The sequence below is a fragment of the Protopterus annectens genome, chromosome 3.part1 (assembly GCF_019279795.1).
Source record: "Protopterus annectens isolate FY-2018-M chromosome 3.part1, PAN1.0, whole genome shotgun sequence".
Classification (NCBI taxonomy): Eukaryota; Metazoa; Chordata; order Ceratodontiformes; family Protopteridae; genus Protopterus; species Protopterus annectens.
Window position 1 is genome coordinate 1,585,892,047 of NC_056732.1, and position 25,404 is coordinate 1,585,917,450.

The 25,404-nt window shown below is 42.5% G+C and overlaps 1 protein-coding gene across 1 annotated transcript in view; it reads right to left on the minus strand.

Moving 5' to 3' along the window:
- LOC122797817 (msx2-interacting protein-like) overlaps positions 1-25,404 on the minus strand; it is a 1,498,925-nt gene that overhangs the window by 417,408 nt on the left and 1,056,113 nt on the right. The window lies entirely within an intron of this gene.

Genomic DNA, 25,404 nt, shown 5'->3' on the forward strand with positions numbered 1-25,404 from the left:
TTTCCTGCCTTTTCTGTTACTAGTCTAGTCCAGGTACAGATTTGCTGTATCCAGGACTCTTTGTAAGCTTCTGAGCCTCCCAAGCCTTTATGTGTTGGAGGGAAGCCTTCTAGCTTATCAGTGGGAGAGGTAAGCATTAGGTAGCCTATCTACCACAACAGGAGTGGTTCTTGGCCCAGAAATTGTAGCTATTGGCCGTTTGGGCAGTTTTTTTTCCATCTCTTTCAACATTCTGGTTTAAAAGCCACACTTGTGCCTGTTTCCCGCCTTTCCTATAACTTGCCTAGTCCAGTTACAGAGTTGCTGAATCCAGGATTGTTAGTAAGCTAGCTTATCAGTGGGAATGGTAAGTACTAGGTAGCCTATCCTTCACGGGAAGAGTGAGTTTTGGCCCAGAAATTGTAGTTTATTGACCATGTGGACAGTTTGCCCGTCGCGTTAAACTTTCTGGTTTAAAAGACTACATCTGCGCTTGTATTCCAGCTTTCCTGTAACTAACCTACTGGGTAGCACTAGAAAGCCTTAAACTGATACAAGCCTTCTAGCTTAGGAAAGAAAGTTTGGTATGATTAAGTATCAGTTTTCTCTACTTTCTTGCTGTATTTAACTGTTTTCCGCCTAAATGGAGACTTTGCGGCGTTTATGGTGATTTAAAAGCTTGTTTTTTTCACATATTGTACTTATTTGACTGCCTGCACTTTTTAAAAAGTTTTTTGTTTAAATAATTTGTTTAACTGTTGTAGGCTACACACTAAAGTGCGACAGCCTTTTCTGATAGTTTGTAGTCGTTTAAAGCTGTTTTAAGTGTATTTTTTACTGTGTTTGCCTTATCTTTTCAAAAAAACCCCAAAAACATTCCCTGTTTCCCGCCTTTCTAAGCTAGTATAGTCCAGTTTTCAGTCTAGTGCTGAATTCAGGGCTGTGATACTATGTTTCTGAGTTGCCCATACTTTACTTGGATAGAAGGAAGTTTCTCTGTTCAACTGTGAGAGATGGGAGCTTTGAGCAACCTATCTGTCCCTGGAGTGGTTCCAGCCCAGAAGTTAGTAGTTTATTGGCCATTTTGGGCTAATTTCTATCTCTTATTTCCCTACTATAAAAACGGCGCCAATTGTGCCAATTCGTACGCCAACTTGGTATTGGCGCATTGGGAAGATCAAGTTATATTTAATTCTACACATGCATGGACACAATATTTGCGTTTTTATGTACGTTTCGTAGATGACGTTTTTTTCATATGGGATGGAGATGTACAACAGTTAGAAATGTTTGTTCAGTATTTAGAAGATAGTTCTGCATTCTTTAGATTTATCTTTCATTATTCCACCAGTAATATAGATTTTTTTAGATGTTAGAATAGAAAGGGATGTGATGAGGAAAGTTACCATGTCACTGTTTATGAAAGAATGTTGGCGTAACAATTTACTTCATTATAGTAGTATGCATCCAAGTCGCACTTTTGACAACATAGTTAAAGGTCAAGTGTGTAGGATTTCCAGGATATGCAGTGATGATAACAAATTTAATGAGGAAGTGGAATGCTTCCAATGGAATCTAATAGGTAGAGGGTATAAATCTGATAGGACTAGCTCCCTAATAGATCATAGTAAAATGAAGAGGAAGAATACAGTTAAACCATGGATGAATAGAAGGATGCATGAAGGGGTAAAGAAAAATAAAAATAAAACTTTTACCAAGGAAATGATAGTGAGGGCATTAAAATGGTCCTCACTTATAGCAGTGACGTGGGCAACATTTGTGATATCATTAAACGACACTGGCAAATATTGTACACTGACCCAGAGCTTAAGACACAAATAGGGAATGCTCTGAAATTTATTTTTAGGAGGAATAAGAATTTAAAGGATATATTATGTAAGGAACCCAGTAATAAGAGAAATAGTAAGTTTAATAGTAAAGGTACCTTCCCATGTTATCAATGTAAGGCTTGTCACTTCATATTGCAATCTCAAATATTTGTACATCCCAGGACAAATAAACAATATGTTTTTGAAGGATATGCTGATTGTAAAACTAAGAATTTGGTATATATAGCTGTATTGTCAAGGATGTGAAACTTACTATGTGGGGAAAACCAATAATATGTTTAAGACCAGAATTTACAAACATTTATCAGATATTAGACTTGGTAATGAGCGTAAAGCTTTGGCATTACATGTGAAGGATAACCCTACACATTAATTTCTATTTATGGTGATACAGGTTGTGATTCCAAACACCAGGGGAGGCAATCTGATAAATGAAACTGAATGTGCTGAAACCAGGTGGATAGTGCGATTAGGAGCAGATAGGTCTCCTGGTATTAATGGGTATATACCTTTAAAACCCATCCTAAAGAAAAGGAGGGCTTTTTATTGAAATGTGATAGGCTGATATTTATTTTAAATATGTGAGGTTTTATACTGTGTGTTATCTGATGAAGGGCATATGGCCTGAAAGCACTCATCTGTGGAAATAAAGTTTTATGGTACTTTTATCGACGTGGTTGTCCTCTGTTTACTCATTCAGGAAATGCTGGGAACATAGCGGCGAGCAACGGACAGGCTCAGGGTAGCTTGTTCAATAACATAAGCGAGTCGCAGCAGGAATTTAACATTTATGATTAGATTAACAAAGATGGACATTAGGATTTTGGTTTATCTACGCCAATTGTGGTGCAAGGTACTGCAGATCAAAAGTAAAGGAAACTACAGGTTGAAAACCATTATTTAAGAGAATGCCTCAAGCGGGAACAGATTCCAAAGGGTCTTAGATGTTGGAAGTTCCCCAATGGTTTGGTTAATGGGCTGGAACTGCACACTGACTTATTAAATATCTTTAACAGACATGGATGTGAGCTTTTATAGCTTTTACTGAAAGACAATGACAAGAAATGTAATGTTTTAAAAGATGTTGTGAGTAGGCTGGATGAGCAGATAAAATAATACCTTTGTTTTCCAATGAAAGTGAGTGAATATAAAGCTTTTTTTGTTAATGTAGACAAGAATATTGTTAACATTAAGGAGAAAAAAAACCAAAAAACTTAAGACAGAAGGCAATATGAACAGGGTCAGGTTACCCCCCTGCCTAAGGGTAATTCAGCCAATAATCTTGAAGCAGTAGAAATTATTGATGATGGTTCTTTGCATGAGGGAGAAGGAAGGGACAACACTGATGTTCTTCAGGATGACAATGTCAATTATGAAAGTGCCCCTTTAGGGACCCCCCCCCAAGGAGATCAGACAGAATTCGGAACATGCAATACAATTTCAACAACCGCCATCGACCATATTCCAGGAGTCCCTGGAATGATCATGGGAGAGGGGCATCTGGAACAGCGAAGAGGGAGGAGAAAACCTGGGAACTGGTAGATACACAGTATGATGCCACAGGCATAGACACAACCACTTGTAATATGGTGGAAAGTACACTATGACTTCAAATTATTTAACCTAAGTAGCATACAGGTAATGGAGGAATGGGCCAACCTGTTCCAAAAAGGACTTAATTTTGTACCTACAAAAAATGCAAGGGTGGATAGGACACTATTAGATTTCATGGTGTATATGAGGAAACTCAATCTAAGTGTAACAATGAATGGTAATAGCAACAACTACCAAGCTATGAAATTTAAAAAGACCAGCGTACATAACACCCCCATGCACCCCACTTTGCAATTGTTTGAGATGATGTGCACCAATGACATCAGAACAATTTGTAAACAGAGCAAAGTCCCCAGTTACAATGGTAATTTAACACAGGCAGAGAAAAATGTATTATTTAGTATCACAAATGACAAATCTATCAAGGTGATGAAGCCAGATAAAGGGGGTGTGTTTGTGGTAATGGATCAGCAGAGATATGTGGATAGCATGTTAAAGCCGCCTATATGGAGATGGCTATGAACAGATGTCAGTTAACCAACTGAATATAGCTTACAGGAACACTGATGCAACTTTGTATGAGTTATTGGTGAATGACCAAATTCAGAAACAAGAATATGAGTTCATGATACAAACCAACCCTAGGATTCCAACAATATTTGGGATCCCGAAGATCCACAAGTACACCCCCCCCCCCCAAGACTTATTGTAGATGCAAAAGCTTAGAAGACCCTGACTATAGCCAAGTTCCTTGACTACCAGTTAAAAGATAGTCTGAAAAAATGTTCTCATATTGTAAAACACTCATGGGACTGTCTTAGAAAAATTAGTCAGGATCTATATTGTGATACTAATATACTGGTGAAAATAGATGTGAAGGACCTTTTCAATATGGTCCCTCTCCATAAAGGTGGTGCCTCAACGGATCCTGGAAACTATCGCCCCATAAGCCTGACTAGCTTGGTCTGCAAAGCTATGGAAAGGATCATCATGGACCTCATAAATAAAGATATTGGGGACCTACAGACACTGGATCCTACCCAGTTCGGCTTTGTTAAGGGCAGATCCTGCCTCTTAAACCTAGTTGATTTCTTTGAAACCGTCACCAAGGCCATTGACGAGGGGAAGGTGGTCCACACAGCCTACCAGGACCTCGCAAAAGCCTTTGATACAATACCCCACTCAGGCATTATAGATAAGCTCACCAGCTTAAATATAAACCCCTATGTCACTAGATGGATTGCAAACTGGCTCAAGGACAGAACCCACATGGTTAGAAATGCTGGAGCCATGTCAGACTCCAAACCAGTTACAAGTGGTGTCCCACAAGGCTCAGTCCTGGGACCTCTCTTGTTCGGTATATATTTCTCGGAGGTACAGGCCAACACGGAAGGACTGTGGCTGACCAAGTTCGCAGATGACTGCAAACTGGGCGCCATAATCGACTCTCCAGCCGACACAAGCATCCTCCAAAAGGGCCTCATAGAAACAGACAACTGATGCCAGAGCCATGGCCTCAAGCTAAATGCCAAAAAGTGTATAGTCATCCCCTTTGGCAAAAACAAAGTGCCCACAAATTACCACATAGGTGTAATCCATTAAGTACAGAAGAAGTAATTAGGGACCTGGGGACTCAAGTTGATAGCAATCTCTCATTTGACAACCACATGGCCAAAGTGGTTAGAAAAACATTTTATATAGCCCATGTAATCATGAAGGGATTCACATCTAGATCAGGGGAGGTCATCGTGCCTCTTTACTCATCCCTCAACAGGCCCATAATTGAGTACAATGCCCCTTTTGGGATGTACCTTACCAGACACCTGCAGCAGCTGGAAAGACCCCAAAAGTACCTCACCAAGAGGATCAAAGGGCTCAAACAGATGCCATATGCTGCCCGGTTAAAGAAACTCCAGCTCTACTCAGTGGCATACCGCCTGTTCAGAGGCAGTCTGTGCCTGACGTATAAAGCCATGTCCAACCCGGAATTAATGGACATGCTGCACCTCAGAAAATCCAAATCCCATCGAGCTACGCGCTCGAGACTTGAACCTCAGCACTGAAATAAATAGGACATGCTGGAGGGACAGATTCATAACCCAGAGGCTCCCTTCACTCTGGAATAAAATCCCAGTCCAGGTTAGGCAAAGTCCCTCATTGACTCTCTTCAAGAGGAATCTTGATGAGTGGATGGGAGATCGTAGGTTTACCTCGGGTATCACTTCTGTGTCACTGTTAGACAGAGGCACAGTATACTAACCTCGAAAAAGGGCATAGCAAAATAAATTTAAAATGGGTGGCGAAAGCCAAACACATTCTGGCTAGGCTTATAAATGCCATAGGGCAGATAGCCTAGTATGAACCTATGAATATCGTACCTCATCATGAAGGTGTTGAATGATTTTATGATTTTTTGTGCGACACCACCCAGTTTTCGCACACTACAATACTCACATTCAGAACCTTAATGGAATTAATTCTGGAAAATAATTACATCTTATTAGAGGGTCAATTATTCAGACAAACCTCAGGAGTGGCCATGGGGGCAGCTTGTGCCCCCGTGTTTGCAAATATAGTACTGACACAATGGGAATAGATTAAGGGTTTCCCATCGGACGGGTACAGGTTGTGCAAATTCTATGGCAGGTACCTTGATTACGAGTGTGTGTGTGTGTGGGGGGGGGGGGTAGTCAGGACCAACTTACTGAATTTCTCAATTTCCTCAACACTAACACTACTTTTTTAAGGTTTACTACGGAAACCAATCTAGAGTACATTAATTACCTAGATATACAGATTAAGAAAAAAGAAGATTTGAAGAAACTTACCTCCACAATATACAGGAAAAGGACATATTCAAATACATTACTGCACTTTAAAAACAGCCACCCCATACATCAAAAAAGATCCCTGGTCCAAGGACAGGGGTTAAGGATGGTGAGTGAGATGGATAAACTCTTACATGAAAGGGATGTCTTTTTGGATATATTGGTTAGGATAGGGTACCCAAGGGAATTTGTGCTACCAATATTGCAAGCGGTAACCCACAAGAGAATGGCAGGACATTTTTTTCCCATTGCTGGGGTTGGGTACAGAGACTGACCCACCAGACAAAGTTAATGGGAACAGTGCAGGACATAATGTGAACAATGAAGACAATACCTTCAACAGAGCAATGATTTTGACGTTTACCCCCCTTTTTTCACTAATTAAAGACACGCTGTATAAAAACTGGTTTCTGTTAAAAAATGATGAACAGGTGGGAGATAAGACAGGAAAAAAGCCAACTGCAGTGTACAAGAAGAATACTAGTATTAAGAATATGTTGGAACAGAAGAGGGAGGGGACGGGATCCCAAAATAGTGGTTACACCAAAAAGTGCGGTCACTGTTCCCAGTGTAAATACATACTAGAAGGCGACAGTGTAGTTGTACCACAATATGGGACTGTTTGCTCTGGGCCCAAAAGTAACTGTGATACACAGAACGTGGTATACATCGCACTGTGCAAGGTGTGTGAAAGGTATTATACTAGGAAAACCAAAAACACATTCAGAACATGGATATACCAACATGCATATGATATTAAGTAAAGGGAATAATAATAATGCATTAGCGAAACATCTTAGCGAATTCCCCATGCATAATTTTAATTTTTTTGTGTTGGAACATGTAAAAATAAATTAAAAAGGGGGACCTAGTGATATATTCCTAGAATATAAAAAATTAATGTGACAAATGAGGGTGAATGCCACAAATCCCCCTGGGCTAAATGAGGTTGTATCCCTGGCCAGTTATTTGAAACTGAAATCTGAATTCCACCTATAACAAAGTTTCAAACAGCACTTATACATCCATTGCTATTTTATATATATCATATGTAAAGTACAGTTGTGTACCTACCATAAATGTAGATGTTCCGAGTGTATTCACTGTTGCAGTCGTTACACTCTTGGGTTATCCTGCTGGCAGGCTACCCGCAGTCGGCCTGAATTCCAAAGTCCTGGTCTGGCGTCGGTTGCTGTCGCCTCTTCCCTGACGTCAGTGCGCCAGAGGTATATAAAAGATGCAGCCGACGCCATTTTCTTCAGTTTTTCTTGCCCCATATGTCAGGTGCCCCCAAAAGGGTAGGCTAAAAAACATAGCTTATAAAAGCATGCACTAAAATAAACAATACCTTCATCTACAAGCAAATACACCACATAGGTTGTATAGGATAGAGAAGTACAGATAAGCCCCAGCAAAGAAAGGGGGATGGTGGATGGGTAACCTGGACTGCAACAGTGAATACACTCGAACATCTACATTTATGGTAGGTACACAACTGTACTATGTTCATCGTGTTTCACTGTTGCAGTCATTACTCTTGGGTTGAATCCCAAAGCTGAGGATGGGTGGCTGAGCTAAATAGGATTAGGAGAAGCTATGAGGCCCTGCAGGACTGCAGTGGCAAAGTCTGCTCTGGATTTAGAGTAAAGAGGTAAGTGGTAGTGCTTTGTAAAAGTGTGCACTGAACTCCAAGTAGCAGCCTCTAAGATGTCTTTGGTTGGTACTCCTCTAAGGAAGGCAGCTGAAATGGCTGCTGCTCTGGTAGAATGAGACCGAATGCCCTTAGGCACTGATTTGTCATGCTGAGAATAGCAGAAACGGATGCAATGACCTATCCATTTACAAATAGTCTGCTTTAATGTAGCCTTTCCTTGTGATCCTGCAGCATATGACACAAAGTTGCTCAGACTTTCTGAAAGCTTTAGTTCTGTCCAAGTAGAAGTGTAGCTGCCTGTGTATGTCCAAAGAATGCAGAATTGTCTCACCCTTGTTCTGTGGGTTTGGATAAAAGGTAGGCAAGTGAATGGTTTGGTTGAGGGCCACACTGGACACCACCTTAGGCATAAAGGTTGGGTTTGTCCTCAGAGGATCCCTGTCTGGATGGAAAATGATAAAAGGTTCCACAGTCATGAGTGCTTGTAACGCCGAGACTCGTCTTGCAGAGGTTATTGCTAGGAGCAGAACTGTTTTCCAGGATAAGAATTTTATATCAGCTGTTGATGCTGGCTCGAAAGGAGGCAGTGTGAGTTTTTCCAAGACATAATTGAGGTCACATGCTGGAATTGGTGCTCTCCTTGGAGGCCTGATGTTATTGACCCCTCTGAGGTACTGCCTTAGTAAAGGATGCGAAAAGATAGATGGTTCTGTATTGTAATGGGCTGAAATGGCAGAGGCATGAATCTTAATTGATGAAAAAGAAAGGCCTTTGTCCAGCATCTCAGTTAGGTATTGTAAAATCTGAGGAATATTTGGTACATACGTGTCAATGCCTTGTTCCTGGTTCCAAGCACAGAATCTCTTCCATTTTTCTGCATAAGATTTTCTGGTACTGGGCTTCCTGGCCTCCATTTAACATCCATAACAGCTTTGGAAAAAGGAGTGTTCTGAATGGCTACATTACCCGCCATGCTGCCAGATTTAAGGTCCTGAGTTGGCTGTGCAGGATCTGATTGTTTTGTTGGGTCAGTAAGTGAGAGGTTTGAGGCAATATCCATGCTGGACCTTGAGACAAGCTCTTTGGGAGTGGGTACCAGTGCTGGCGTGGCCAGTCTGGTGCAATCAGGATCATTTTTGGCTTCTCTTGTCTGACCTTTAGGAGTACCTTGGGAAGGAGAGGCAGTGGAGGAAAGGCATATACTGTTAGGTTTTTTCCAGCTGAAGGATAGGGCGTCCACTCTCCATGCTTGTTTGTGATAAATCCTTGTGCAAAATCTCTGTAATTGGCAGTTGTGAGGGGAGGCAAATAGATCTATGTCTGGGCATCCCCATTTCCTTGTTATCATGTTGAGGACTTGTGGATCCAGTTTCCACTCGTGGGGATCCATGAGGTTTCTGCTTAGTTCATCTACCAGAGTATTTGTTTTTCCTGGCAGGAATTGTGCTTGCAGGTGAACTTGATAAGTCAATGCTGCGTCCCACAAGGTCACTGCTTGTCTGCAGAGGGGGTACGAATGTGTGCCTCCCTGCTTGTTTATGTACCACATGACCGTAGTATTGTCCGTCTTTATCAGTAGCTGTCCTGGATGAAGTAGATCCTTGAAGGCTGTCAGGGCATTCAGAACAGCTAGCATCCCTCTTTGATTGATATGAAGATGCATCTGGCTTGCAGGCCATGTGCCCTGAATACATTTTCCTGCCATATGGGCCCCCCAGGCATAATCTGATGCATCCGTTGACAGTGTCTGTCTGGCTGTGGGTAAAGTGAATGTCAGACCCTTGTTGTGGTGACAGGCCTGTGCCCACCATCGAAACTCCTGTTGCAGGCAGGGAATGAGGGTAATTACTGTCTCAAGGCTGTGGCAATGCTGAGTCCAAACACTTTTTAGATACCATTGTAGTTTCCTCATATACAGTCTGGCATATGGAATTAGTAGAATGCAGAATGCCTTGAAGCCAAAGGCCTGCAGGATTTTCCTTGCAGATAATTGGGTCTTTGTTGCCAACTTTTTGAAGTAAGAAGACAGTTGCCTTTGCTTGTCTGGCGTGAGATAAGCCATCTGGGCAGTTGTATTTAAGCTTGCACCCAGGAATATTATCTCTTGAGAGGGTACTAGTTTTGATTTCTTTTCGTTTACAGTGTACCCTAGGCAAATTAGTTATCTTTTTACAAACGGCAGATGCTTTAGAAGAATGTCTTTGTTCTCTGCTTGAATAAGGCAGTCGTCCAAGTAGGGATATATGTGAATTCCTCTGTCTGCAAAATGCAATTACTGGTGCCAGGCATTTTGTGAAGACCCTGGGCGCAGTAGATAAGCCAAAGGGCAGTGCAGAGAATTGGTAGTGCATTGAGCCAGCTATGAATCTCGGGTATCTTCTGCAAGATTGTCGGACTGGGACATGCAGGTATACCTCTTTTAGGTCCAAAGTTAAGAGCCAAGCCTTCTTGCACAGCATGGACAGTAGCTGCTGTAGAGTCAACATCTTGAATTTTGGAACTTGCAGAAATGTGTTTAGTATAGACAGGTCCAGTATTGGTCTCCAGGTTTTGTCCTTTCTGGGCACCAAGAAAATTCTCGAGTAAAATCCTTGCCCCTGCTCTTGTTGTGGAACTTGTTGAATGGCCCTCATGTTCATGAGGGCTGTAATTTGTTTTTCTGCCTCTGCCCATTGATTGTGTGGCAGGTCTGGCATACCTTTTGCCCTTGGTAGGGTGTGAAAATGGGACCTGTAGCCCTGGGACACTATGTTTAAGACCCATTTGTCTTGGGTAATCATTTGCCAATTTGATGAAAAACGTGCTAGTTTCCCCCTAAGGGGGCTGCCAAAAGAAAAGTGCTTGGATCTGGCAGAGGAAAGTCATTGGGACTGTTTCCTGTAAGGTTGTGATTTGTCTTCTCTGCTTTTGGAGGTAGGAGCACCCCATTGTTTAGGCCTGTATGAGCCCCGGGGCTGAAATATGCCTCTGGGGCATCTGTATCTGCCTCTTTGTGGCCTGTCTGACACTGGAAAGGACCAATTTTTTGAAGGCCAGTTCCTGCTAAATCTGGGTGGCTGTACCTGTAAAAAATCCTTAACTGTCTGCATGGATTTCACTTTATCCTCCATTTTCTTTAACACCTCTTCTGCTTTAGCACCAAACAAAGTATCATGCTGTAATGGAGCATCTAATAATTTTGCTTTAACATGATCATGCAGATTCTGTTCCTTTAACCAAGCATGCCTTCTAATAACAGAACCTGTAACAGCGGCCCTGCAAGAGGCCTCCAGTGAATCATAACCACATTGCAAAGTATGCTTTCCCACTTGTTCAGCTGCATGCAGTAAATCCTGCATTTCCTTGTTCTCTCAACATTCAGAGTTTGTCAACATTTTCTGTTTAAGCAGTGGCATTAAGTATTGCTGATATTTAAGCATATGAAACTGACAATTTAAAGCCCTTACAGCCAAGGTAGCAGAAGTGTAAACTTTTTTCCCCCATCTGTCCAGAGCCCTAGAATCCCTATCAGAGGGGACAGGATTTTTGCAGTGGAAGCTTTGACCCCTTTGGGACCCTGAGATATAGTTTCTGGGTCAGCAGCAGGGTTTTTATATAGAAATTTATGAGAATCTGGGACCCTGTAGTATCTGTCTGGCTTAGCAGGTGCAGGGGGTAAAGAGTCAGGAGACAGGCCGGACTCTGAAAATACATCATCTACAATGTCTAGAACAGGAGGAATAGCAAGGGGTCTGTGCTGAGGTGAAAGCAGAAAGTCTCTGAGCCTTTTCTTAGATTCTGAGTAATCTTGGCTTTCCCACTGGAAATGCTCCCTCATGGTATGCAGGGTTTCCCCAAAAGAATAATCCTCAGGAGGAGAGGCTGAAGGAATGAATTCTTCAGCATCAGAATCCTCATAGGGAGGAATAGAATAACCCTGTTCAGACGAATCATATTTTGTCTCTTGCCTATGCCTCTTATCAGGAGGGGGATGGGAATCCCTGATCAAAGTAATTAGGTCTTCAGCCATTTTACGCATCTGTTTTTCAGGTATGGAAGTCTGAGTAGGAGAATGATGTACTTGTTTCTTTGTCTTTAGAGCTGCTTTAGTCTTTGTCTTTGCAGCTGAAGATGGTTTAACATATAACTGTGTAGGTCTGAAGACACCCTCAGAAGGCCTGCTCAGCGGCTCCGTACACATCTGAGGGAATTTCCCGAGTGTCCAATACCTTGAGTATCCAGAGGCCCAGTCGGCTCCACGTGGGAGTCGGAAGCGGCCTGTGGCTTTGAGGTAGCGGGTGCCAGGGGCTGTGAAAGCGCCTCACTGACAACCGGTGAACCGGTAACTGGCCTAACGGAGGCCTCGTCGTCGGTTTTGGACCTCGGATGCCTATTCTTTTCCTTGTCCTTGCGTTTTTTGTCAACTCTGGTCGTCGGCTGTTCCGACGGCATTATATAATTAAACCTTCGGCCAAAGTAATGAAATGCAAAATCGAACCGACGCTTAATAGCGCGTTGGTTAAATCTAGCACAAAACCGACAGCTTGCAACGTCGTGGTCAGGGCTTAAGCAAGGAATACAGTAAGAGTGAAAATCCTTATGAGGTATTTGCTTCCCACAAGAAATACAATTGTTAACTTTTTCTGACATCGGTTTGGAGCAAGAAAAAAGTTTCCCCAATGGGGTACTTAGCTTTAATGAAGACTTCGGTTCTGAAATTCGGATTTGAAAATCTTAGGAGTCGGCCGACCGGCACTTGTGAACTGCTTTTGCTTCGGGCACTATACGGTAAGAAAGACTGAAGAAAATGGCGTCAGCTGCATCTTTTATACCCCTGGCACACTGACGTCAGGGAAGAGGTGACAGCAACCGACGCCGGACCAGGACTTTGGAATTCAGGCCGACTGTGGGTAGCCTGCCAGCAGGATAACCCAAGAGTAATGACTGCAACAGTGAAACACGATGAACATCATAGGTATTTTTAAGTGTATTTTATATATGGTCTTGTTTGAAAAACAAAATTATTTGTTAGGATGTGTTTAGCATGGTAATACATTTTATAGATGCAATTTTGTATGCATTTTAGTACTGCACTTCATTGCTTAGACAGGAAAATGCACTTGTCACTTTAAATGTTAGTAGTTAGGGGTCCATAGATTCATTGGTTAATTAGATGTATAATTACTTGTAGGCAAGGCTTTACACTTTAATGTGTTATTCTGTAGAAGTCATTGTGAAAGGACTGACGAAAGCGCTTAATCCATTAAATATTTTGTTCAGCTCTTAGTGCTTCCTTGCCACTGTGTTTTTATTTCATGGTTTTGCAATGAATAGTGGTTTACGGAAATAAATAACGGATCTGATTTCCTGAAAGCTTTGGTTTTATCCAAGTAATATCGAAGTTGTCTATGTACATCCAGGGAATGTAGGGTCCTTTCTGAGGCATTTTGTGGATGAGGGTAAACAACTGGTAGGTTAATGGATTGATTCAATGAAAGTTCATTAACTACCTTGGGCATGAAGGAAGGGCTGGTCCTGAGGACCACTCTGTCCTTGTGGAAAACAAGGTAGGGAGAGGTGGCCATAAGGGATTGGATCTCTGAGACCCTCCTGGTAGAGGTGAGGGCTACTAGCAGGACTGTTTTCAGTGTGCATAATTTCAGGGAAACAGAGTGTGCTGGTTCAAAGGGGGGGGGGGTTAGCTTTTCTAATACAAAATTTAAGTCCCACAGAGAAGGAATGGGTCTCCGGGGGGAGGGGGGGGGTTGATGTGGAGGACTCCCTTCAGAAAAAGTGGATGCCAGAGAGGGTGAAATGGGCAGACAGGCAGAAATGGCAGACAATTGGACTTTAACTGAAGAATATGTTAGTCCTGATTGGAGTAGCTCACACAAGTAGGATAGGACCCTTGGTATGGGAGGAGTGAGAGGGACCTGGTTGTTACTATGACACCAATTGGAGAATCTGTGCCACTTAAGATATATAGCTTCTCCTAGTGCTAAGTTTTCTGGCCTCCTTCCGAACATTGAGTACGTCCTCTAAATGTGTGTGTCTGTAAGGGATTAGAATCCTATCACCCATAAGGTCAATTTTAGGTTGTTCACCTGTGGATGTAGCAGGGATCCCTTGTTCTGTGGAGTAGGTCTACACGGGTGGGGTAACCTGTGGTGACTGCCCTTGGCTTGAGAGTGTAGAAGGGGAAACCAATGCTGTCTTGGCCAAAAGGGGGTCACCGGTAGGATTTTGGGTTTGTCCTTCTGAATTTTCAGGATGACTTTTTGAATTAGCGTGAAGGGGGAGGAGGTGTAAAGGTATACCCCCCATGAGAAGGAGAAAGCGTCCACTTTCCAAGCTTGTGGGTGTGGATTCTTTGTGCAGAAGTTGGGCATCTGCTTGTTGAGTGAGGAGGCAAATTGGTCTGCTTGTGGAATACCCCACCTGTGTATCAGGTCCAGGAAAACCTCTCAATGAAGCATCCATTCGTGAGAGGGGGCGGAGGTTCTGCTGAGTGTCTGCCATAACATTCTCTGCTAAGGGGATATACATGGCTAATAAATGGACCCTGAGAGAAGCGGCTAGGTTCCATATCTGGATGGCCAGGCTGCATAATGGGCAGGACCTGGTCCCCCATTGCTTGATGATGTACCACAGGACAGTCATATTGTCTGTGATTACATTTAGGGTTCCTGGTAGGATAGAGGGCTTGAATGTTAGAAGGGGTAACAGCAGTACCCTCATTTCCTTGATGCTGTGGTCCTTTTTCCTTAGAGTAGACCATTTTCCTTGTACTGGGAGGTGCTGTTGGTTTGTTTTAACAATGCACCCCACCCCAGATCTGAAGTATCTGTTGAGATCTGTTGTTGTAAAGCTGGAATTTGGAGATTGGTTTCTGGGTTGGTCTGTATTGCTGAGATCCACCACTGGATTTCCTTTTTTAGGCACAGGAGTAGTGGAAGTGGCGAATCCAATGGTTGGGAGTGTTGGGTCCATACTTTTTTTTTAGCACCCACTGAATTTTGCGCATGTGGAGTCTTGCCAAAGGCAACATGGGTATGAGGGATGCCATGTGGCCTAACACTCCCAGGAATTCCCGAGCTGTCAGGGCGTTTTTGGGTAAGGATCTGATTGAAGTACAGGTAGAGGTCCTGAATCCTTTGGTCTGGGATGAAGGCTTTCATGGAGTCTGTGTGGAGTCTGCACCCCAGGAAAATCAAGTCCTATGAGGGGATCAGGTGAGATTTTTCTAGATTTAGTGTGAACTCCAAAAGAGTGAGGGTGTTCGACACCTTTTCGTAAATGAAGAAGTAGGAGATGGTGGTCTTGATGAAGGATGAGCTGGTCGTCCAAGTATGGGTATATTTGTATACCCTGGGTCCTGCAATGAGCAATGAAGGGGGCTACACACTTTGTAAACACTTGAGGGGCAGTGGAAAGACCAAAAGGCAATGCAGAGAATTGAAAATGACAGGAGCCTATTGAAACTCTAAGGAATTTCCTGTAATCTTGATGAATGGGGATGTGGAGATAGGCATCCTTGAGATCTAGTGCTACCATGAATGCCTGGAAGGGGATCAAAGGTAAGAGAAGTGGTAAGGTGATCATTTAGAAACTGGGAACATGGAGGAAGAGCTTTAGAAAGCAGATTCAGGATTGGTCTCCAAGGACATTCTTCCTTGGTACTAGAAATATTCTGGAATAAAAGCCTGTGTTTCTTTGAGGGGTGGGCACCAGTTTTATGGTGCCTTGAGTTAGAAGTTGATGAATGATGGGTAGGAACAGGTGGATTTTGATGTCTTGGTGGTAGGGGGATACCTTGGAAAGGTGGGAGCATCCACCATGTCATGTAACATCCTCTCTGGATGATAGAGAGGACCCATTGTTCTACTGTTAGTCTCCACCAGGAGGGAAGGGAGAGGGTGAGGCGAAGGAATAAGCGTGCTGCTGGATGCAAGGGGGGTGAGTCACAATGGAGGAGGCCTGGATTGGTAAGGCTGGCTCCGAAAGGGTGTGGTGGAGGAGCTGGTAAGAAATCTGGGAGTAGAAGTTTTCCTCGGCTGTCTATGTCCCTTTGATTGTGGCACTGAATGAAAAGATTGTGTTCTAACAAAGGAGGGCTTCTGAGGGTAATTCCTATGATATCTAAGGATAGGGGACACCAGAAGGTGTTTGAGGTTCTGTAATTCTTTACCCTTTTCTTGGAGGTATTTGAGAAGCTCAGCAGAATCCTGCCCGAAAAGGGACAGTCGTTTAGTTTGAACATCCATGGGGAGGGGTTGAAGCCTTACCCAGGAGCATTGTCAAATTACATATCCTGAAGCTGCAGCTTTAGATGAAGCTTCCACAGCATCATAACTGCACTTAATGGCGTGCTTAGTCACTTGGGATGCTGTGGAGAGGAGTGAATTTAGTTGGGCTCTGATAGGGGAATCCTGAACCTCAGACAGAAGGGTAGAGGCTTTAGAAATGGTATCTAGAACATACCTTGCCATGTGTGTTTGGTAGTTCAAGGCCCTAATGAACTGAGTGGATGAGGTAAATACTTTTTTTTCCTGTCCTGTCCATAAATTTACTGTCTTTATCAGCTGGGTGAACAGCAGTAGAAGGTAGTTGTCTAGAGGTTTTGTCTGCAGAAACTGCTATAACAGCTGGGTCTGCTGGAGGGTTCCTGAAAAGAAAGTGGGTGACTTAGGGAACCCTATAAAATCAGTCAGGTTGTTTAGCTGCTGGGGGTTGTGAGTCAGGAGACTGTGAAGCAGCAAGGAAAGCATCCTGAAAGGCAACCAAGTAAGGGAGGCACAGCTGAGGGAGATGGTTGCTCCATTTGCAAAAGATCAAAGTACCTTTTCTTGGAGTCAGAAACCTCAGAGGCCTGCCACTTAAAATGTTCCCTCATGAGGGAGATATCCCCAAAGGTGAATTCTTCTCCTAGGGATTCAGGAGAAATAGAGTCCTCCTCCTCTGGTGTAATGAATTCCTTGGGGAATTCAATTTGGGTTTCATAGGAGGACGACTCCTCAGAGGAGTAGTAGTCTTCCTCAGACACATAGAGGGTTGGTTGAGGCATGACAGTAGGGGGAGGTTGCTGTGTTTTTAAGGCCTGAAAGGCCTTAAACAGACTTTGAGAGAATGATTCCCAACCAGGCAGCAGTGGAGGCTAAGAGTGCTTGGTTTTTTGCTTCCTTTTCAAGGGATTCGTAGGAGCATACATAAGGGAAGCGGACGTCTGCCTAGCATGAATGGGAGGAGCAGGGACTTCCGAAAGCGCAAGCCATGGTTCTCCTGTGCCATCAGACTCTGATGCCTGAATTACCTCAGCAGACGTACCTTTGGTTTCCCGCACCCCGGCTTCCATTAAGGTTCCCGGGCCTGCTTTGGTAACAGTCATCTGAACGGACTCTGGGTCTTCAATCAACTCTAGAGCCTGCTTGGACGTCTGAGGCGCAGGCTGGGATTCCGGCCTAACTTTTTTTACCTTCTTCCTAGGCGGCTCGTCGAATGAGCCTACTCCTCCTTCCATGCCCAATGCCAAGCGATGGAGCCTATGGTTCTCTAGATATAATTTCAAAGCCACTAATCGGCTACGGAGAGTCCTGGGGACAAGCGACTTACTAATTGGACAGGATGTGTGGTCGTGGGCCTCACCTAGCCAAAAAAACCCACTTATCGTGTGTGTCCTTGTGAGGAATTTGTCTCCCACAAGCAAACTTCCTTTTCCTAGTTGACATGTAATTCTAAACAGTAAGCAAATTAAGCAAAAAAAAACCCAACAGGGTACTTATCTGTAATGGGCAAAAGCGGTTGTCTGATCTTTAGCGATCTGGAATTTGGTTGTCTGAAGAAACACGATGCAGATGTGGAACTGGCAAATGGACGTCCGGTGATCTGCGGCAGAAAATTTCAGATGAAGGTACGTGCGGACATCACTTTTATACCTAGCATCTGTTTACGGCCCTGGTGAGAGACGTCACATGTACCCTCCTGAAACAAAGACTTTGGTATACTGGCTGGACGGTGGCGCTGCAAGCAGCAACTCCCTACTGTTATGAATATTGCAACATGAGAATAAAAGGGCATTTAGCTTCTCCTTTGAGTAGTCTATTCAACCATAGCCTAAGTACAAGTTCATTTCTGAGAGCAGAGAACTGCCACTGTCATCCCCTTGCACAAAGGTGGTGCCACTACTGACCCTGGAAACTATCGCCCTATTAGCTTGACAAGTTTGATCTGTAAAGCCATGGAGCATATTATTACAGATCTCATAAACAAGAACATAGACAATCTACAAGCACTTTACCTCACCCAGTTCAGATTTGTCAAGGGCAGATGTTGCCTGTTGAACCTGGCTGACTTCTTTGAGACTGTCACCAAGTCCCTGGATGAGGAAAGGTCACTACATACCAGCTCTCCAACAACTGTGGCGCCATAAGAAAAGAGTATGTCAAAAGTCAACAATGAAGAAATTTCTGATCTGGGAACCTTCTGAGTCAAAGATAGCTCTGGTTCTGCTTCCTTGGGTTATCCTTTTCTAGATTTCTTTGATTAATGTTTGTCAAAGTACTTTTTTGTTTTCTCATCCTCTGGATCTGTGAACAGTAAGTCCTTAATTACTGGTTTGTTTTTATGGTTAAAAAGGCCTCTGGGCCTAAACGCCTTACAGTCAAGCAGTTCTCAGACAAGTGGTTCACCTCCAAGCACACCACACATAAATCAAGGGTCTCTTGGGGTGAAATTAAACTTCTCTTCCTTTTCTTATCTTTATCCATGGTAAATTAGAATGAAACAACACACTGAGAAAATAATCTAACACACAGCATCAACAGTAATTTAGTGACCATTAAATACTAAACTACCAAGAAGGTATTAGAGTGCATCCGCAGAAATTTAAAAATATATTTGATTTTTTTCTTTTAAGAAAATAGTGATGATGGTGGAAGATGCTCAATGCCGACAGAGGAATGAAAGACTTAAGGTGAAAAAGGGGCTAAAAGGCTTACAAATTAGTTAGCAATAGTTTAACTATTTAAAATAAGTTTAGGTAGAAAAATACTTGAAATAACCGTAGAATATAACGAGGAAGAGCACTTAGCTGTAGCAGATTAACAAGCCATGTCTATTTCTATTTGCAGCAAATGACATCTGGGGTAATCTTACACACTAGAGCATGACAGGAAAAAGAATTCTTAAAGGTGCGCCAGGCTAGAGCACTAGTTTTGCTGGGATGGATCTGACACAAGAATTGATGGTCCATATGTCAAAATGGCTGGACTGAATGAATAGGATCCATAGTTAATATGGATGTTTTGGGACTTAGCAATGGGAGGAAAGCCTGGCAAGTTAGCATTTTTAATGTAGGTGACTAACAGAAACTTGTTCATCTTTGTTAAGTCCAGAATAGGGGGTTCAGGCGCCTAGGCAGCGAGACATTTCCCTGCGATACATTTTGGCTGGGGACACATGGCTGAAGTAACATTCAGCTGCAGAGAAATATGGCTGTTTGTTTTCCCCCTGTGAATTTGGTTATTGAAGTTGTAGGTATGACAACACATTCTTCTCATTGCCCACAGGGAATTTGGACTTTGGAACCAAGAGCTGCTTTGAGTAAAGGCTCTTTTTCTTCCTGTCCCCTGGGGATCACGTTTATGGCTCCTTGTCTAACATTAGATATTACATGGGTACAGTGAGGCGTTCCTGGTCTGCTGGGACCTTTGGTATCCCTTTGCTCACAGGTTTGGACTTGAACTCCAGACGATACTCTTCTTGCAATGATTCTTAGTACTAATATGATTGTTGTGACTGCCCTTCACTACTTCATGGAAGCAACTAATCTTCCTCCTAGGTATGGTAAAGGGTCTTGGGGCTGGGGTGGAGAAGTGGTCGGGAGAAGTCACAGCTGCACTTTGGAGGGTTTAAAGCTCTGCAGACCTCCTTGCCTCCCTTTATCTTCTTATTTTTCTTACGAAGTAGCCTATTCCCTTCAGACTGTTGCTCTTCCCTGACATTTTGTAGAAATGACTATTTGCTTGGTTAATTCTTACTATACTTAGGCAGGGAAGACTGATACAAATATCTGACTGGGTGTGCCACCTTTCCATTTTCTTCAAGATTTTTAAACAAGTACCGTTATGTAGGTAACTTACCATAACAGATGTTTAAATAAAATCACTGTTGCTGTATTCTGCACAGACACTCTCCTAGCAAATCATATGTCTGCTCTAAGTATGAACGGATGTGCCAGTAAAACAGGGATGCACCAAAGCTCACAATACTCTGGCTCTTAAATTGGAAGGCTGATGCCTCTAGCTCTAAGTAAAGTCGTAGAGAAAGAAAAAAGGTGTGGGAAAAGACAGATAAATGGGAAATGATATCCAATCCCGGCCAGAGAAACAGAGGTGCATGGTGGGTGGCAGGACAGCACATACATTGGGACAGTGATTTATTTGAACATCTACTACTGTTAAGTTACCTACAAAATTGTACTATTTTCTTCATAAAACAAACTGCTGCAGTATTCTTCACAAACAGGAAGACTCCCAAAGCTTAAACTACTATGGGAGATAGGAGATTAATCTGAATCCAGGAAGTCCTACAGAACACATTTGGAAAAAAAAAACAGTTTTAGCTCTGGAGAAAACATCCAATTTATAACACACAGTAAATTTGTGAACAGAGTACAAAGTAGCTACTTGTAAGACAGTGTTCACACCTTTCAAAAATGCTCCTGAGGTAGCCAATATACTAGTAGGGAGAACCTTTACATAGTCTGGGAAAAGAAAGAGAACGCCACCTCAAAACAGTTTCTTTAGAAACTAGATGTGCTTTTTTCTTCACATCATGAGAGATAAAGAAAAATTATTTTTCTTAACTTTTTGGTTCTAGCCAGAAAAAAAAATCTGATTAGTCTGTGAATGTCTAAGGAATAAAAAATTCCCTCTCCCTTATATTGTGGATTAGGATAGAATGCATGTAGCTGAACAGTTTGATTAAGGGTACTTTTACAAACTATCTTAGGCATAAAGGAACATCAAGTGTTTTCTTTTAGCTCAGAAGCTTTAACTGTTTTAACTGAATACTTATATGATTTTTCTATTTCAATTATTCAGCACAGGAACTAAGTGTTATTTGAATTGTACGTATAGTTGCTTTGTTGCCAGTTTCAGCACTGTTTCTTTAAGAGAACACCTTTTAATTGGAATTTTATTGGTTCATCAGTCATGTGATTTTTGGCACCATTTTAAAACAGCTTATTGTACTTCATGTTTTAGATTCTCTGGAAGTTCTTTCTGTTTGTATTAAAGAATGAAAAGCGCTTCAATCTAAAACAGCGTCCAAGATTCCTTTCAAGTGGGTTTTCCAGAAAAACAGTTATTTTTGTTAATAATGGAAAGGGATGGTTCTCAAATTCACCCTATCTTTCTGAAATACTGGGAAGGGTTGAGTATACATCAAGGCCTGTAGCTCAGAAACCCTTCTAGCAGAAGTCAAAGCTACCAATAAAACAGTCTTCCAGGTCATGAATGGAAGGGAAGCGATTGTTGCTGGCTGAGAGGAAGTTTGAGCTATTTTTTCTAAAGTATAATTTAAATCCCAAGGAGGATCCATCCTTTTCTCTGGTGGTATAATACGCAATACTAAACTGTTTGACCTTTGAAAGAGAGTAAAGGAGGATTAAGGGGCAAAGGTAACTGAGAGATGCACCTTTACAGAAGTGCATTTTAATCCAGAGTTAAACAGTTCACACTGATAATGCAGAACCTTTGTTTTGACAGTAAATAAAAATGTTTTCCATTTAGATATTTAAGATTTCCTAACAGCTGGTTTCCTTGCCTCTTTAAACATTGTAGCAGATCCTGAGTAAAAGTAGGTAAAGGGAATCAAACTCTTATCCAAACTGTTAGGTTCGGGGTCTGAAGATTTGATTATATGAGCAATCCCCTTGTCCTGTTTAAGAAAGTCCACCATGTGAGATAATTTGTGGTGATTGCCCTTGGCCAGCTGCCTTAAAAAGGAGAAAGTACAGTTGTGAAAGAACTTAACTGAACAGCAGATGTCCTACTAATCACTGCTGCAGTATTCCATTTAGTTATCTCACCAAACAACCTGGATGTTTGTCTGGGGTACCAAAGCCAAAACCTTCCATACAGCCATATGTCCAACATATGATCCATGCCTGCGGGCATAAGGGTAAAAAAAAAAAAGTATGACTGCAAGTCCTCAGACTATCTCCAGTAAGCCTGTAGAGGCCCGAGAAACAAAAACTGGTCAGCTAAGAAGAGAGAGGCAAAAAGACAGTGGTCTTCCTCAGTCCATAAGAAAAAGTAAGGAGGAAACTGAGAAGGGAAACAAGGGTAAGAAATAATACTGCAACCTTAATCACGTTATCTGCTGTTATGGTAAATTTTTACACAACTGTACTGTGTCAGCTGCAGTACTCCAAACTGTTGGGTAATTCCCAAAACTTGAGGTATATGACGGGTGGATAGAAGGGACATAGGAGAACTGTCTAGTAATCCAGAGAGGACTGACCTGGCAAAGGCAGCTCGGGATCTGGAAAAGGCGCTCAATCTATAATGTTTGGTGAGAGTATGCACAGAAAACAAAGTGGCTGCTTCTAAAACTTTCCAAGTAAATCCCACTGTAAAAATCTCCAGATGAGGCAACTGCTCTAGTAGAGTGGGTCTTTGCTGGAGAAGGTCAGGATTTGCCATGTACAGTGTAACAAAAGGAAATTTATTAAGAAATCCAGTTAGCAATAGCTTGCTTTGAAACTGTGTTTCCTAACTTGAGATCTTGAAAAGACAAAAACAACTGGTTAGATTTGCGAATACTTTTGGTCTTATCCAAGTAGAATCTGAGCTGTCTGTGCACATCCAAGGACAGTAGAATTCTATCTTATTTTGTGGATTAGGGAAGAAAATGAGCAGATTTATGGCCCGACTGAGGGACAGTTCATTTACTATATTAGGCATGAAGGAGGGACTGGCCCTTACAGGCACACTGTCTTTATGAAAAAAAGGAAGGGAGGGGTTGTCATAAGGGTCTGTAGCTCGGAGACTCATTGGGCAGAGGTGAGAGCTACCAGAAACACTGTTTACCAAGTACAAAACTTGAGTTTTTTCAGCACAAAACGGAGGTCTCAGGCAGGTGGAACAGCTTTCATATCTCGCAACTTACGCCGTAAAACAGTTTTACTTCTAGCCTGGCCAGCAATGGCAGATATAGAGGTAGGCAGGTGGATATGGCTGAAATATGTGCTTTAAAAGACAAGTATACTAGGCCAGACTTCAAGAGCTCACACAGACAGGACAGGACCACTGGAGCGTTTAGGCCGATACCATTTAGTAAACATTTTTCACTTTGCTATGCAATATTTTCTAGTAGCAAGTTTTCTTGCCTTCTGCAGACCTCTGAAAACTGGTGTCTAAAAGGAATCAGAAACCTATCATCCATAATATACAGCTGAGGGATGACAAGATGGGATGAAGTACTGAGCTCATCTACTGTGTCAGCAAGTCCAATGTGGATGGAAGTTTCTTTTGAGGACTACTGGCTAGGTGGAAGAGAAGGGGAAACCAGTGTTGCTGTGGCCAACAGGGAGTCGCCAGTAAGATATTTGGGAATCTCTCTGGATTTCAGTTAGGACCTTGGGAAGAAGAGGAGAAAGTAGAAGGAAGGCTTACAAGAACCTCCCTCTCCAAGGAAAAGACTCCGTGTGCATTTTCCAAACTTGAGGACAGTAACTCCTGGTGCACATGAGCAGAAGCTGTTTGTTGTTGATGGAAGCAAAAAGAACTGAGCACCCCCTCCCCATTTGTGGATTATGTCTAGGAAGATCTCTCTGCTTAGCAACCATTTGTGGAGATCTTCTCTTGATATGCTTAGAAAGTATGCCAGGACATTATCCTGTGAGGGAATATAAAACGCTTGGAGGGAGAAGTTCACTTTTGTGGCCTGATTCCATCCCAAAAGAGCTAGTCAGAGCAGATGGTAAAATCTGGTGCCCCCCTGATTATGTACTACATTATCGTTCTATGGTCTGTGAACACTCAGTGGACCTGGTTTCCAATAATGGAAGAAAACCTGCAGGGCTCAAATTAGTACCTTCATATCCTTGACAGGTTTGTGTTCTGATCTTAGATGTTATGCCAGTGCCCCTGAACTTTTAGGTTGCCATCCATGATCCCCCATGCCTGATCAGAAGTGTCTGTCTGGAGCTCCTGTTGTGATGACTGCTATTTGAAAGGAAGCCCTGGGTTTAGCTTCACCTGTGAAATCCACCACAGTATATCCTTCTTAAGGCAAGGCAGGAAAGGGATATGTGTGACCAGGGGATGACAATGTTAAGACCAAATTATTTTCAGGGAACTATGGGGATGGCTGCTGCCATGATTCCCAGTGCTATCAGGATCTTCCTTGCAGTACAGGGAAGAATGGAAAGGAAGTAACTGGTTAGGTTCTACACATTACCTGTCAAAAGGAAGTCCTGAGTGAGTTTGGTGTGTAGTTTGCACCATAAAGAAAACTAGGTCTTGGGCTGGAATAACTGAAGACTTTTTCAGATTGAATATGAAACCCAGGTAAACTTAACACGAGTCTATAGTACCTGCTGAGGAGGAGCCTGTATTAACAAATCATCCAAATAAGGGAATATCTAGATTTCCTGAGTCTAGCAGTAAGCTATTACTGGGGTGTGGCAATTTGTAAAGACTCTGTGGGCTGTAGAAAGTCCAAAAGGCAAATCAGAGAACCAAAAATGTTAAGATCTAGTAGAAAACTTCAAAAATGTCCTGTAAGCTGGGTAAACAGGAATGTCGAGACAGGCCTTCCTGGTGTTTTGGGGCCTTAAAAGATACCTAAGAGAAAATGAATGGAAGCAGAGTCTGCAAGGATGACTTCTTGAAAGATGGAACAAGGAGAAAGGTGTTGAGGGTTGGGAGACTCCAGAATTGGTCTCTAATGTTTTCCGTTTCTTGGGATGAGAAATAGTCTGGAAGAGAACCCTTTTCACACATATTGTAGAAGCATCAGTTCTATTTTGCCTTGCTCTAGCGAGGTTTAAGTGATAAGGCAGAACAACCGAATCTGGTTTTGGAAAGGAGGAGGGACGCCCATGAAAGCAGGAACTTCTAAGAGCTTATAATATCTCTGCTGAACTTCTACGAAATCTGTTTAGATTCCCATACAAAATGCTTTTATACATTAACAATAGCAATACCTTCCCCAAATGAAGCTTCTTCAACAGGAGAGACTGGAGAAAGGAAATTGTCATAATTCAAGACCACTTGACCTGGCAAATGGATATGGGATAATTAGGCTAAAGAGTGCTCTTCTGAGTATGATTCATAAGTTGTTACCGATTCACCCTCTTCATCCTCAGAAGTGCATAAGTGTCTTTTTGGGAGGGGAAGGTGAACCAGAAGTAGTAGACCCTGCAAAGGATGGCGGCCTAAGTGCCATTATGGCCTTAAACAGGCCCTGTGAAAGATCCATCCATCCCTTTTCTTTGAATGGTTGGGTGGAAGAAACATTTTTAGTCTTTTGTTTCTTCTTCCTAGGTGCAATG